Source organism: Corvus kubaryi, unplaced genomic scaffold (assembly GCF_017639235.1).
Source record: "Corvus kubaryi isolate FWS band 111438036 unplaced genomic scaffold, C.kubaryi_AGA036_p1.0 133, whole genome shotgun sequence".
Taxonomy (NCBI): domain Eukaryota; kingdom Metazoa; phylum Chordata; class Aves; order Passeriformes; family Corvidae; genus Corvus; species Corvus kubaryi.
This window is the reverse complement of record NW_024580667.1, coordinates 3,787,817-3,804,215: the sequence shown is the minus strand read 5'-3', so window position 1 is coordinate 3,804,215 and position 16,399 is coordinate 3,787,817. Positions and strand designations below refer to the sequence as shown.

Sequence of the window (16,399 nt, the reverse complement as noted above, 5' to 3'; positions counted from 1 at the left end):
GAAGCAGAAGGAAAAGCAGAATCAGGCTGCCCCTTTCAGGGAAGGGCTACCCTGTGCAGGGTGTCCCTCATGCTGTGGTGGCAGAAAGATGCTCTTTGTCAGGCTCCAAGCTTGGTTGCTGCTTTCCAGTGAGCCCAGCCTGCATTTCACCTCCCAGAAGCCTAACTGCAGCAGGAGCCCTGACTCATCTATCAGTCTTGAGTCATTGCTAAGTCTGAGGTGACCCAAGAAAACTTCAGGTTTGGGCACTCACTGGCAGCTGAATGGCAGCCTTGAACATGCTGTTTGCATATAAATTGTAGTCTTAGGTGAGCAAAATGATCAATTGGTGTCAGAGTGTCTTTCAGGATATGTTCTCACTTCTTCCTGGTGAAAGCCAAGACTTGAAGGTAAAACTTCAGTCATGGAAGAAAAGACATGGCCAGAGACTGCCCACAGGGACAGCTATTGGCTCACAGAGGAACATAAAATGTATTTTTCCACCTTCTCAGTTTCCTCCAAGTCAATGAAATTATAATCTGACCGTTTTATTCTGATAACCTTTGAAAAGGAGTCAGGCTTGCCAAAAACCTCTGCTAATACACCGAAGGAAAAGGAAGCAAGTCATAACACATGTTTTGGATCAAACAGTAACATTCTGTTGCACACATCTAAAACACAGTGGAGGGAACACAGAGTGGCTTTCGAGTGTGCCTGGGGATATGAATCACATATTAGCTCAATATTTGCCCAAAGTGTATAAATCACCAGGATTCAGGCAGCTAAATTTTGTTTATAAGAGCTGCACAAGTAAATGTGTATACTGCAGCCTTGCTTTTCTTAGCTGGGCAATTTGAAGCTCTACCTATACACCAACTAATATTTAGGGGTTTTTTTCCTTCTTTTTGAACAAGGAAATTGTGTAAATAACACAAAAATGAAAGAAATGTTCCGCCTCAGAGACAGCAAAACATCGGCAGTGTAACCAAGTTTGACATTCTCATAGATTTGGCTTGGCAACATCGACAGCAATAAGCAACAGATCTATTTCATGTAAATTTAGCACTAGACATCAAAAAAATTGGTGATTGGTGTCATGTAAAGTTGCCTCGAGAAGAGTTTGGTCAGTCTGGTGAAGATCATGTGCATTTGTGTGAGTCAGTTGACTACTGACTGAAAAGCAGAGTGTGGGGTGGGGCAGCAAGTTTTTGGCTTTGTGGTACTGGGAGAAGAAGGTGAAGGTTTTCTGTCTCCTGTCTGATGGCCCTCTGGCAACTTGTGATCCTTTTGGGCACTTCAAACCAAACCTGAGAAGGGGGAGTTTCTCCAGCCATCCTAATTAATCAATTCCACCAGGTGGGTAAAGGACAGAGGTCTTCTTCATGACTTGTCTGAACAAATTAGTGCTCTGTGTTGGGTTTGGCAGCCCCAGAGCCGCCCAGGTGGCAGACCAACTCTCCAATCTGTTTTTCCACCCTAGTCCCACTGTCCCCTGCCCAGGTGTCAAGACAGAAAAGAGCAGCAAGGGAATGAAGGAGAAATGGAGTCACCAGAAAGCCTGGGAGATGTGAAGGCAACTGGGGATAACTGCAAGGCAAAATATTACAGGGACATGTACAGCACAGAGGGGACATGTGGTGAACTTACAGTGCTGGAAGCAGAGAGGCATTGTTTGGGGTTAAAAAGGAAAGCTCTAGGACATTGAACTGCAGGAAATCAAGGTTCAGTAGTTCTGCTCCTCAGGGAACAACTTGTCTTCAGAGCTTGACAGTATTGCATTGTGGTTAAATGTGTCTGGAGGGATTGGTTTATTGCTATCATGATATATGGATCTCCTCCAGATACTTATCTCAGAGGTTGTGGAGGGGTTCAGTTAGCAATGGCAGGCTATAAATGGGGGAGGAGAAGGATGTCAAGCTTAACAGCAGGGAGGAAGGAAAACTAAAATAATAAATATTGATTTGGAGTACGTCTCTTATTATCTCTGAGTGAACAGGAAAACGTTATAATAACGTGATATGTATGTGAACCATAAATTATCCATGTGGAGCTTTCTGCATTGGTGTTGACTAATCAATGAACCATCCTGGGGAGTGGTTGGCTGTGCTGCTCATTCAACAGCTTGAGTTCAGTACTGTATTTCATTGCATTCCTGCAGGCTGTACATTTTTATTAGTTTATAGGCATTTGTGGGATGAGTGCCCTAGACTCAAGGAATTCACTTTTGCCAGGTGGTTTGAGTCAGTGAGAGACTCGTCCTAACTTTGGCGATCCTTTGCTCTGTTCCTGCCTGTACAGCTGAAGAGAGCTGAGTAAATCCTGATGACAGCAGACATTTGACTGAGTTAAAATCTTCCATATGGGTTTTGACCATGCACTGAAAAGGAGTTGTAAAGCCAAGCCAAGTACTGGACATGCAAATTGAATGCTGTGTTAACCTATTGGTGAGAGATGCTTTCGGAATAGGGACTTAATTTTTGCATCTGAGATTTATTTGGACTTTAACAGGAAGTCTCCACTCTCCCGGACATGCAGCTTGCATTTCTTCATGTTCAAATTGAGGTGCTAAAGTCTCAGGACCCAGGGATTACATGTGCAGACACTTCATTGCTTCAAATTCATTTAAAAAGCCATGCAATTTTTGATTTTAGTGTCCTTCGTGTGGAACAACATGAAAAGGAAAGTAAGATTTATTGTCCAAAAAACAATGCCCAAGTAAAAAATTAATAATGTGACAGCTTGTAATTCCTTAATACATAGATCAGATGGAGGAAATGTTAATGATGCTATGAATATCAAGTTTTCCCCATGCCAGAGTCAAGGTGGAAAAGTCAACCAAAAAGCCAGTGGCAGGTGTTCACCATGTGGTCACATGTCCTTTTTTTGGGGTCTGGTGGGCAGATCAATATATGCAGCTAAAGCATTGTCATCTCCTTAAGTCTAATATGGTGTCAATGCCTTAGCTGAGTATTGAAGAGGATATATTAAAGTTATTTGTGTCTCTTAGAGTGTTATTTCATGCTACTTGCAGAAAGACATGGTGGGTTTAGGGTACACCTATGCTGGCATTATGTGTAAGCTTCCCAGTTACACTTTTGTCCAGTTTCCATTTTTTTTAAAAGCTTTGCTTAGATTCAGCAATTATAGTGCCATTCTGAGATGAACCAGGTCTGCTTAAATTTGGGATATTTTCTGATTTTGGTAACCTTTCTGTCCTACAGAATTTGAGCTACAGGCTGACTGAAGGATGCACCTTCACCTGCCCACATGTGACACAAAGGAGGACTTTCTTTTACATTTTCCACTCTAAAATTGCACTGTTTTGCTTATTCAGCATAGCTTGTGAGGCTCAGGCCATCTCTTGACTGTGTACAAAGTATGTGGATGCTGAGAAAGTACATTTAGTTCCACCTGAGTTCCCTGAATTGTGCAGATACAGTCCTTGTGCAGGGGCTGTGTGTGACTCTCCCAGGCAGAGTCTGGCAGCAGATCCACGATCAGACACCAGCCCAAGCCTGAGAAGCTGTGAATCCTTCCCTCTCCCCCTTGTAGTGGGAAACACTGCTGCAGAAATCAGCTATTGTATTTGTCTGCACAGGAGGGTGACACAGACAAAGATCAAAGCCAATTAACTGGTGCAAAATCAGATTGCATCATTAGCAATGAAAAAATAGGATGCTTTGGTTTTAGGCCTTTTTTTTTTATCTATGACATCGGATTTATACTATTTCTTCTCTCAATTTATGAATTTTTGTATTTTTTTTATTCTGTGTACTGGTCTGTGGAATTGTGTGCAGAAATGTCTCTATCATGGTGTAATTTGCATGTATGGTGTTGCATGGGCCAAGAAATGTGCTGTGTTCAAGGCTTTGAACTTGAAACACATTTGAAGGGTCTGATTTTGCACAACGTGTGAAAATCAGATCCCTGTAAAGTTCCACATGTTAGATGCCTAAGATGAGTTCATGCAGGACCAGTGACCACTAAGAAATGTATTTCTCCTTACCAGATCTCCTCAATTAGGAGGAGACATTGTAAGAGACAAATTATGGGTTTTGTTTAAGTTATTTTCCTTTATTAGAGCACTGCTACTCTGAGTATTTGGGAAGGGTTGCTTCTACTGGTGCTCTTTGCTGTTGGGACTCCAGTGCAAATAACCAGCATCTGCCACCATTAGGGTTTTTTTCTGAACATTGTTCTGTCTGACATTACACAGTTTTTCAAAAGGAATTCTTGTAAACGTTTGAAACACCAAAGTCTGACTGCTTTGAAATTTTAAGTGTCAAATATTTCTTCAAAACTGGGGACAGTAAAATGAAAGCTTAACAGCCACCTCTGCCCACACAAACAATTTTTTTTGCATTTTCAAATGTTTCTGCTGCTGGTTGCTATTGGAACTTTGGAAAGTCTTTCTAGTGCTTGCAGTGTGGCACAAAGATGGGACTGTTTCATTTTTCATTTTCAAAGACGAGGAAATTTCAAAATTATTGAAGGCAATAAAAAGGAAAATGAAAAGCAAAACCAGAACAATTTTGATGTTATTGATTTTACAGTGCCAGTGTGAAAAGGAAACAGGGAAAAAAGGAGAAAGTCTCTCTCTGTGTATGTATCTTGAATTTATCAGGTTTCACATTTGAAGGGTTTTTTTTGTTTGTTATTTTTTTGTTTGGTTTTTTTGGGGTTTTTTTTGTTTGTTTGTTTTTTATTTTTTGTTTTTTTGTGGAAGATTCTGATTAACAATAAAAGCAATTCTTCTTTGAAATCCAAATTTTAGTTTTCAGATAGTTTTGAGAATAAGTCTGGCTTGTTTTTAGGAAAAAAGAATCTCTTCTAGATATGAAGTGAAATGTCTTTTGGTATCTAAGGAATGCTACATTTGGACAGTTAAATTAGAAATAACTAATAATATGCTCATTGATTATATGTCTTTGAATCCAACAATCCTCCTTTACTGAATTATGAGAGAAAATTAATTAAACCCACTTGCTAGAAAGAGCTATTTTGTGCCTCTTCCTGTAAGCTAAGAATGTCTTCTGCAAATATGAATAAAGACTATTAATGTTACATGCACTGAATTTCAAGGAAATTTCTTGCAATATGTAAAAGTAATCATGTGCAAATATGTTTGCAGACTGGAACTGTATTCTCACCCAAATATATAATGCAGTTTCCAGGTGGTAGCTATCTGATACTATGTCTATTTTTGTTTTAACACAATGAATACTCAGCAGCAGAGTAATACTGCTCACTGCCTTTTGCTTCTAATATTGTTCATGGCAGAAATCCAATTTATACAGTGCAAATAATCATTATTTCCAATAGGTTGAGGATCTTTCCTGGCAAGAGCATAACCAATGCCTTCTACTCCTACTTGTGTCATTCATGGTATTTCAGTGATGTGAGTTAGCATATAAAATCCATTACCCATGGAAAGATTGTGGGAGTGGGGGGGAGAAAAAAGAGAAAAGAACACAGGGAACATTCCTAGTGCTGCCAGGCACAGGGAATTAAAGCAAATAGCAAAGAAGGTGGAAAAAATGTGACAAGGAAGTTTAATACTCTGAAGAAGTACAGGGAGCTCGTGGCCCTGGGGATGGTTCAGTGCCCTCACATCATGCAGGGGAGTCGGCTGTTGTTCGGCAGCACTTTTACCAGGGGCTTGCCACAGTCCCAAGCCCTTTCCTAGATTGCTCTGGATGCACAAAGAGAGGACTTCAGCAGCAGTCCCTTTCTCACCTGGAAGGCTGCAGGCACTCAGTGCCAAGCATTGCTCCTCAATTGTCTTTTGCACGAAGCCTCCAGCAGGATGCTAAAGCAGAGCATGTTTTCATCGCCGACTTTGCGAATGGGAGTGACTCATGTGCCATCTGTTTTGTCCCTCCACCACGTCATATGCGCTCCCTGTTTGTGCTGGATAATGCATTTGCCATCTATTAAAGGGAGAGGAAACTTTGGAACAGCCAAAACAAACATGCCTGAGAAAGGCTGAAGTTTTTGAAGGGGTCTGGTGGGAAAGCCACTGCCACTCTCGGTTTCCATTGAAACATGTGGTTCTGGGGCAAGGACGTGCCAAGTGACAACCCATGCAAATCTGGCAGTGAGCCAGGGATTCCTCAGTGTGCCGATTTGCACAAATTTGGAGGAAAATATCCTCTGATAGAAGGCAGGTTACAACCAGCCCTCCCCCACCAGGTTCAGGGAAAAAAAAGAAATTTTCCTCGGAGGAAAGTGAAAGAGATAAAAACTGTTTAGTTAACAAACACACAGAAAAAGGATAATAATGCTAATTAATAAAACCTCTCGCTGTGCAGTGAAACCTGGGAAGATTTCAGAGTCCTTCTGTAGGTGTTGTCTCTCTCCTCCTCCTTGGAGCTGGGTTAGTGTGGGCCCACCTCCAGGGCCTCGGTGGAAAATTCTCCCGATGTGTTCTGATGTTGAAACAGTCCAGAAGAGAAGAAGGGAAAAAAACCCTGAAGATCCAGGAAAACAAAATTCAACTCTCCATCTCCCTCTGGAGAAAAGGAGCTGAAAGCTGGCTGAAAAGCAAGAAGGGTGCTTCCTCTGCTCTTCTCCCCACAGCAGGAGAACGCAGAGGAGTGTGTATCTGTGTCCTTGAACAACTGCTTTGAAAAGTTTGCTTGGATTTTTTTCCTCTCCCCCCTCTCAGGCTCAGTTTAAAGGCACAGAAAGGCACAAAATTAGTTTCTAGGCATAGAGCAGTGATAGGGGATACAACATCATAAAGTCATCCCAAGACACTTGGTGTCCAAGGCACAGACGAGAGCAATAAAGGAAAAGGGACAACTGTCAGGTTCAGAAAGGCTGAGGAGATATTCAGCACCTCCCCGAGTGGTGAGACTTGCTGTAGGATGCTGAAATCTTATCTGGGACTTGAAAGGTGCTTGAATAAATGAATGGAAAAAAATTTCCATCAAGAGAACTAAAACACAATGGCAGCATCTCCAGCTCATTCTGCAGTGTAAACTCTGCATGTTGCTGGCACTAAAACTGGGGATCCGAAATCACTAAGCCTTGTAACAGACTCAAAAGACTGATGCCAGAATAAACTGGAAAACTGGATTACTGGTGCCTTGGCCATTCATAGGCTGAAATTCTACCAGACTTCTTGCCTCTGGGATTGCAGTGTTCAGTTAAAGATTCCACCAAGGTGGCAGTAGCCCCACCTGAGGAGAAGGACTGTGCTGAGGAGCAGCCAGAACAAGGCACTCTCCACTCTTTTCCTTAAATAGTGTCTAATACTGCCATAATATGCTGGTGACAGTGCTTGCTAACAAGACATTAGTAGATGGCATCATTGGAGGAAAATCAGTAAAAACTTGGGCTCTTAAGCATTACATCATGACAGTAAGCAAAAAGCATAAGCAGGTCCAAGGAATGACTTACAGCCCAAGAAGCAGCCTTCCCTCAACAAACGCTTTCCCTTGATGCCTTTCTGTTGCATGCTTGTGCAGCATCCCTCCTAGGATAAAGATTTTATATTGATACAGAAGTGCAAGACGTGCTGTATAAATGTGCTAAAAATATGTCTTGATTTTCCTGTCATTTCAGGTCCTCCTCAGCGAGCAGCCTGGCTCTGTCACATCCAACACCCCACAAAGAGTTCACAGGTTTGGTGACATAGTTTCAGCCTCTCAGCTCAAGCCTAGACATGAGCCAGGATGTGTCACAGCCTTGCTCTAGCTGGTTTGTGTTTCTCCCTAATGAGTGAAAATGTTACCTAGCTAAATGAGTATGAGGAACAAACTGTACCTACCACCAGAAAAGCTCCCTCGAAAACAGTTTCCAAACATATGCATGAGGTAATGAGCCTGTTTCCCTGCCTATGTGTCACAGCACTCTGTGCTATTCTGGTTGTGTTTCTCAAGCTGGCATTGCTTCTTTAATGTGCTCGCTCCTGGTCTGCTCTGAGTCAGTCCCTGCACAATCTCAGGCTGCTTTTGTGAGGAGCCGCCGGGCAGCTCCTGCCATCCCCAGCATGCTGCTGGATGGAGCCTGGTCTGCAGCTCTCCTGCTCCTTAGTTCTTACCTCTCCCGTCTCCAGCTATGTTTTTTTTCAGCGTGATGTGAGACTGATGGCAATGGGGAAAGGCCCAGGAACCATCCCAGTTGCTCTCCTCCTGCTCCCTCATCAGGAACAACAGCAGCAAACCCCCAGTGGTGTAATTCACCACAAGTGCATTCAGAAAATAGGAGTGAGGCATTCAAAAAGCTCAGCCTTTTGCTTATGAAATCTCTGAGAGCTTCTGGTGCCTTACGTCAGTTTTGTCAACAGTTTGCAAATCTTTTTTTTCCCCCTCTGGAAACATTTGTCACAGTAGATTATTTTATCTTGTGCTCCTGTATGTAAAATGCAGAATGTTAATACTTTATTTGGCTAAACATGTATAATTTGGGAAGACAGGTGAAGTGATGGATTAATCATCAGGCTTTTAACTCTAGGTCTTGTTAGCTGAAGTTTAAAACGTTGCTTATTTGAAATTACAGTGCGTGTATGATGTCTAAGTGGAAGCTCTTTACATATATAAAATAAAGCTGCTTTTGCAATTGGTAGTAAGTGAGAGGATTGATTTAAGATCTGTCATTTTCTGTCATACCTGGATGTTCAGATAGACTTATGACAAATAACTCAGTGGCAAAGCTACAGCTACTAGAGTGGCAAAAACATTTGCCTTCTGCTTTCTATGAATATCTCTAAGCCTTGACCTACAGGACCTTCCCTACTTATTGTGGGAAGGTAATTTTACAGACAAAAAAATTACAGACAGCTGGATAAGTGGGTATGAGTTGAACCCAGTTTTGCTCCTCTCATTGAGTAAGGAAATTGCCCTTTATACAACTCACAGCTGTCCCAAGTCACCTTCCTCAGTATCTGTTTATAGGTTTTGTGCTCAAGACATCTCAACTTCAGAAGAAATCCTTCTTAGGAAAGCATGCAGTATTGTCTGGGAAGATAGGGATACTACTGCTTTGAATTTACGCCGTGGAAGAGAGAGGTGAATATTAGTTTTGTCAGAATGGCAATTGAAGTAAAAGAATGGAAAAATGTTCCTCTGATGCTGAGCCAAGAATGGTATTTTTAAGGATTCTTTACTGAAACTCAAATGCTTTATTTAATCTAAAAAGTGATTTTTCATTTTGGGACTATTTAATCCTTTTAACCTTTTTCTGCTTTAGATTTTATTTAGATAAATAACGTTCTTGCAGAGAAATTGTTTGCTTTGTTGTCAGACAGAACATGTTCATATTTCTGAGATGAAACATTGATTAAACAGCATCCAAACACTGTGTTTTGGTGTAATATTCCCAGCTCTGTTTCACAACAAACTTTTTAGTTCCCAGAGATGTTTTGCCCAGTTGAGGATTGGGCTGGTCTGAGTCAGTCAAGGACAACGAGCAGAAAATTCTTCCTAAAAGAGAGACAAAAGAGTATTTTGAAAAGCAAATTCTTCTTCCTTGACCAGTGCGGGAGGGAAGCAGTTGATTAAGCAGTTGATCACCTTTAGTGATGCTGGATGATGCTCTTCTACATCCTACTCCCAGGAACTGGTATTTCTTATCTTTCAGATCTGAGGAGAGGCACAAAAGACCTGTGTTGCTAATTGGTACAGCAGCTGGCATATAGTAATTTGTTGCCAGAGACACACACTTTGCATTTAAGGGTTCTAACGTTTCAATTTCATTTGTGGCTGCCCTGTCTAGAGGTGAAAGCTGTGATGTCTGTGTTCAAGCCCAGCCTGTTCACGATGCTGAAGACTCACCTTGGCTGCCAGAGTATATTTTCCCATCCATGGGAAATATAATTACCCTGAACAAGAAAGGGAAGTGTGAGGAAATCATGCTGAGCCTCACAGCAGCCCGGGGGCATGATGCTGGAGCAGCCTTGCCACCACTAGCAGTGCACAGCTTGGCTTTGTGCTTCCACCCTAGCTGATGTCCACCTTAGCATGCCTTTGACTGGAGAAACTGTGGGAAACAACATTTTCAGGGGTAAAAGAGAAGATGAGGACTTGCCAGCATTTATCATCTGACAATAAGCAAGTAAACAGGCTGGCAGCAACATCTAAGATTATCTCCTCTCTGCTTGGGACTGTGTTATGTTTCAGTTGAGCTTAGGATGGAAGAGAAGGACTTGTGTTTATTTTTATCTTCAGCTTTCATGTTCATAGCTGTCTGTGTTCCAAGGCACTGCAGTGTCTGTGGCTGGTCCAGGCTGGAAGGTGTTGGGGTCCAGCAAAGGACTTCAGGGGAGTCACATTGCAGTGAGGCCACACAGACACGGTGCCACAGTGTGAGATCACCAACTCCAAGGCAGCTCAGACACACCCTTTTTCCAGAACATCTGGTTAGATCCTGCCATCATTTGCCTTCCCAGCAGGAATTTCTTCTAAACTGCCTGTTACCTGCTTTTCTCTTTCTAAATCACTGTTCATAGCTGGCTGTGTTTAGTTTGTATTTACACAGCTCTCCTACACTGAATAGCCACCATTTTATTTTAATTATTGGAACACAATAAGAAAAAGAGTTGGGAGAAAAGGAATCAGCTGTGGAATTATCTATTCAGAGCATTGGTTTCCTGTATTTACTGACATTCATACATATTCCTGTATTTTCACTTGCCCAGATAAAGGTATTTTACCTTTCCCTTTCCCTTTCCCTTTTCTTTTCCTTCTCATTGCAGTTTTCTGCACTGGAAGAGGAGCTGTTCAAGCCCTGTTTTGCCCTAGTCTGAGCCTCTGTACTTTTTGGAGGATAGGATTTGTTGGATAAGTGGATTAATGTCTTTCTTTTTGCTGTCCAGGGCTGCATCAAATTGCTACTAAAATCATGAGATAGACTCTTTGGCAGTTAAAACTGCATATTTTCAGCGCTGTTGCCTTCTTCACAACATGCATTTGAGACCTCCAGGTGGTATCTGCAGTCTGCGAATTTTATTGGCTTTATTTTCAGATTTTAAATAAAAGGATGGGCTCCATTTGGGAAGCAAGTTTATTATCACCCTCAATGGCCTGTTTGTCACTGTGCACAGGAGGATGTTAAATCTGCACTTTAGAAGATAAAAATGAATAGAAATTCTGCTGATTGTGCTTTCTTTGGCTCCAGGACTGTGTCCAGACATCTGAGCTGTAGGAACAGGGAGACAGAGCAGGTCAACCACGTTGTTTTATCAACTGCTTCAATGTGCAGCATTTAGAGCAAAAATCCCTGTCTTCACTCCACAATACTCCTGTTCCACATCTGCTTCCCAGCCTCCCTCTCATGCTGCCCTTAGCTCTGCTACAGGAAATACGTAGCAGCAATGTTGGTCACAAACACCACTACAGACTCTTTTATTGAGCCAAGAGCAATTTCAGAAATGGGACTGTGTCTGCCAGGCAAACACATGGTCCAGGTCAGAAATAGGTTAATTAAAATGAGATAAGCAGGGCAGGAAGTCCTGAAATAGATAATATTAGTTGGCATGAACTTGACTTTGAAACTAACTTAATAGTTTTCCTTTTCAGAGAGTTTATTTATTTTCTAAATATGTTGGTCAAGGAGGAGAGGAAATGTGATTAAATGAGATTAAATGACTTTTAATTCACATTTTTTCTCTTTCCAGCTGTGTGCCTGCTACTCCTTGTGTTGAAGTCAGTGCTCTTGCATTCAGTGGAGACAGAACCAGAGCCTGAACAAATAATTGCATGCAGCTTAGTGAAAAGTGCTCCATGTGGAATTTCAGAGTTGTGATGACACTGGATGCAGCAAACTCATTTAACATGGGTAAAAGACTGTGTGTGCTAAAGCAGAGGTCTGTTCATTCGCTTAATTAAGGTTCCTGGAGTCAAGGCAATGGGGAGGGATGGTGGAGGGGGAGAAGGGAGGGAAGGAGGGAGGGAGGGAGGAAGGAAGGGAGGAGGGGAGGAAGGAGGGAAGGAGGGAAGGAAGGAAGGAGGGAAGGAGGGAGGGAGGGACGAAGGGAGGAAGGGAGGGAGGGAGGGAGGAAGGAAGGAAACCTTTGGCTTTGGCAGCTCAAAACATTTCACCTGAGAAGGACAGGAGGTGGCATCAAACCTCTCCAAAGTCCTGTCACCTTTTTCATGGGCAGGATTTATTCATGCAAGTCTACAACCAGAGCTACCTCATGGCTTATGCCGGCGCCCACATGCAGGTGTCAGGTCTGGTTTACCTTGTGCACAATTAAACTCGCTTGTTACAGTGAAAACAAGTTCTCTTCATCTCTCTCCTTGTGCAGAGAGAACAGTTTTGTTCTTCTCCAAGGGGGATGTGCCCTTTGGTGACATAGATAACAGCTGGGAGGTGTAGATGGCCTATACAGGTGACTTGAAAATCATTAGAGGAAGCTATTAATGAAAATAATTCTCAAAGCATACTTCCAGGGGGCTGCAAGCAACAAAGCAGGAGGTGTACCTGCACCGGGGTGTCAGGACACCAACCCACAGCCTTGTCAGACCTGACAGAGCCTTGTCAGGGTGTTGCTATCCTGGCTGGCATGTCAATACTTTCTGAATTGCACAGGCTTAGTTAGTCCCCCTGAGACATTGCCTGGTTGGCAAATTCAGCGTTCCCTGCATCATAGATATCTCAGAATCGAGGTTTAGACTGGAAAGCTGTAATTCCTTCAGCCACACACAACTGAGGAAAAGAATTTATTTCCTCTAAAGGTCAGATCCTCCATGAAATGAACTTCCCAGGACTTTTTGGCAGCAAGAGGTATGTTTTTCTCTGAGTTGCATTCTTCGCATATTGACTGTGCTTCCCATGAAATTACAAATACATTTAACATGAAATTGGCCTAATTTCACTATCAATTTTCTGATTTTCGTCTTTAGAGAAGGATCTTACAATGCTTAGTGATTGGGCAATAAAATGACAGAAGAAATTCAATGTCAATAGATGCAAAGTGATGCATATGGGGGAAAAAAGCACTCCAGGATGACACAGAATGACAGTCTCTAAATTAGCTTCAGATGTTCAGGAAGGAGATTTGGGAGTTGTTACTGACAAGTCCCTGTGCAAATCACTTCATTGCTCAGCGGTGGTCAAAAAGATTGTTAGGAATTGTTAGGGAAAGAATAGAGAACAAACAGAAAAAATTAGTAATGCTACCACATAAATTCATGATGTATCTTTATCCTGAATATTATGCAGTGAACTCATCACCACAGCTTGGAATGGAGAGCTGAAAGCGCCCCAGAAAAAGGGAGAAGCAGGCTCAGTGAATGGAGTGACTTTTGTTTGAGGAAAAGCAAAATACATTGGGTATTTTCAGCTTGGGGAAGAGATGAAGCCTGATAACGTCATGAATGGTAATGGGTAGTTGAGGAAAGAGATTAATTACCATTCCTGACAATATAAGAATAAGGGCTGATGAAATCAGCTGGGCGTTTAAAAAGGGAACACTTCACCACCCAGCATGTGGTGAAGTTGTGCAAGTCATGGCCATGGGATATTAGGGAGACCAAAATAACAAATGGGCTCAAAAGCTGATGGCGCAATTTGGCAGAGGATAGGGCCATCAGTTTCTGCTCAAAATTGTGTCCAGGATGAAAGCCCAGAAGTCCCTATGTCACCAGAAGCTGTGAGAGAGGGGAGGGTCACTCAGTGCCTGCATTGCTTCTCGTGTGCTTCACCTGAGCATTCCCTTCTGACCACACTCGGGGCATGGAGCCGGGTGAAGCTTTGCTCTTTGGTGTGACAACTGTGTTCTTCTGTAAAGCTTTTAAAATTTATGGCTGTCGTATTTATTTTTATTTGTGTGCTTTTCTGCATCTTCCATCACTGTCTCAAGTGGGAGACCCGAATGTATCAATGTGTTTGTCCCTTGCAGCTCTTCAAAATGTCAGAGAAACAGCCCAGTCCCCATTTACAAAGGGATTGTTGCCCCAGGAAGAGTCTGCTGGGATGGAAAAGGCCCTGAGGGACTCACAGCCACCTTCCTCCTCCCCACACTCTGTGTGGTGCCCTGGAGAAAGGGCCGTGCAGACCTTGCCATGCCAGCACTTCTCCCGCCAGCCCTCCCAGGACTTGCCGCCCCTCGGCTGCATCCAGCGCTTATGAGTAAGGCACAGAGAGAGAGGAAAATAAAACTCCTCAGTGCAGCAAAGCCCTCAAGTCCTTAGTCAACACTGAAGTGAAGCCTACGTGGTTTGGTCAAAATCCAGCAGTACATCTGTGGAAAGGTGGGAGCTGGATCCAACCCTTTTCTGGCTTGGATAGTAACCTGTAATTAGACTTGTCAGATGGTAAGACACCTAATATATCCTTCTGCAATATTTTTTTATGGGGAATTATAAGGTAGAATTGAGCTGTGAGCTGTAAAACCTGCCTGCAGAGGCACATGGCAGAACAGAGGAGCACATGGCGGCACAGACAGGCTCTGTCTCCACCGGGCCCTGGGGGAAGAGGTGTCACAGGGCAGACCCCTACGAAGTGTGATGCTGATGTGGCAACACGAGATAGCTCACACCATATAAGGAAATAGTGTGCCTTAGAAAAGTGTGTAAAACCAACTCAGTCCTTTGAATAAACGATTCAGATTCCCTGCCAGTCTGGGTCTGAGATTCAGTCGCCGACATTTTTGCTCTTGGTGTAACTTTTTCTTGTATCCAGTGTGCTGCAGTTCTGGGTTTTTCTCTTTATAGCAGTTAGTTTCTCGGCATAGTCCCTGACCACAAATACTTTTGAGTGGAACATCTGGTTCTAATGTGTGCTCTAGAAATGTTACTTTCTGCAATATTCCATTTGTCTCCCAAACAATTTTTTCCTCTTGTGTTTGCCCAGAGAATCTTGTAAGCTGATCAATATCTGAAGCAGCAAAGGATCCATTTGAGAACAAAGGCTCCAAAAGCCACATAAACAATTTCCCAGAACTCAAGGCAGTTGAGGAGAGGTACTTTGCAGAGCAGCCATGCACACGGGAACTCTGCAGGGCTGCCTTCCTCATCTTTCTCCATGTTCCATCCTACCAGTTACCACTACTGCAGAGGCAATCCCAGCTTGTTTCCATGCTGGTGATCCCATCTAACTTTTTGGTTTTCAGTTCTCCTTCACTTCTAGCTGAACCCTTTCAAATGCTCAGAGGAGGAAATATTACTATTGCCTGGTTCCTTCTGTTTTTTCTCAGTCTTTACAGCTGCCTTTTCAGCTGCATTATGTGAGAAAACAAAACTTCACCTACATAGAGCGGGAGCACTGCCCTGCATAAAACAGGATGTGTAGTCAGTAAAGCAGAGGTACAGGATGAAGCAGGAATGTTTAATATACTTTCAGGCACAGGGAACATGAAAAGGCTGCTGAACTCCAGAGAAAACTCCAGTGCTCTTCTGGCATGTTTGCAATGATGATGTAAATAATATATAACTCCTGGAAGGAGCATAGGAATATATAAGGTTTTATGTAGGGGAGCACTGCACGCATGTGGGAGATTCAGATGCGTCTACAAATCACGGGCTGGATGCCAAGCACTTTGTGCCCACTGTAAACGAGGCTTGGGGACTGAATTACTTAAGTAATTAAAGTGGATTGTGACTCACATGCTGAAAGGGTAAATTGTGCACTGCCACAATCCACTAAGTTATTTAATTTTGGAAAACCAAAGCTCCCCAGTGGTGGGGGAGGAGGATTTATTATTACATTATTTTATCTCTGCAAGCCAAACTGTAGGCAACACGAACATGGTTTTTAAGAGTTTGCCTGGGCAGGGTTGTGTTGCTGGCCAGCCACCTCAACATTAACATATGGCATGGAGAAATAAAGCATGATTCAAACATGAGAAAAAATGCAGCTTAACCATCTTAAAAGCCCCTTTAGGGCTTTTGCTGTAGGTAAACAAAGTTAAGCATGCTTTGAGGAGCCTGCTGTCCAGATGGGTTGCAGCTGTGCAAGGTGGAGCTTCCTCTGCTGAGGTGTTCCCACCCAACCCAGGGTGGGCACAGGAGCACTGGATGGAGGAACTGGGGGTTTCAGCCTTCAAGGAGCTGAGGCTGGAACCCTACTCAGCTCCCAAGAGCCTGCCTCATAGATTTCTGTGTCCTAAAAACCTATTAGTTTGCTTTCTGGCACTGGACACTTGCTTCTCCAACTTTGTGTTTTGGGGCACACATGGGATTCAGCTGCCCTGTCTCTTTGGACATCCCCTCTCCCAGACACTCCATCTTCATTGAAATACAGAAGGTAGAAGAGAAGATCTCAACTCAGCTATTGCCTCCCATTCCAGTGCAAGATGTCCCTGCCCATGGCAGGGAAGCTGATGGCCTTTGATCTCCCTTCCAACCTAGGCCATCCTATGATTCTATGATTCTCAATTCACCCTTTTCATCATATTCCTCCCTCCTCGCAACCCAGAGAATATGCCCAATGTCCTTTTCAGTGTTAGAATCTGCAGCTCTTCTTTTCCCCC

The 16,399-nt window shown here is 43.0% G+C and overlaps 2 long non-coding RNA genes across 2 annotated transcripts; both read left to right on the top strand.

Moving 5' to 3' along the window:
* The first annotated feature begins 1,189 nt into the window (after nucleotides 1–1,189).
* On the top strand, nucleotides 1,190–11,821 carry LOC121667699. Its single transcript, XR_006017136.1, has 3 exons — nucleotides 1,190–1,335; nucleotides 7,549–7,799; nucleotides 11,600–11,821. It is a non-coding gene; the product is annotated as an uncharacterized LOC121667699 (long non-coding RNA).
* Nucleotides 11,822–11,980: 159 nt separating this feature from the next.
* On the top strand, nucleotides 11,981–14,573 carry LOC121667693. Its single transcript, XR_006017135.1, has 2 exons — nucleotides 11,981–12,711; nucleotides 13,829–14,573. It is a non-coding gene; the product is annotated as an uncharacterized LOC121667693 (long non-coding RNA).
* Nucleotides 14,574–16,399: the final 1,826 nt, after the last annotated feature.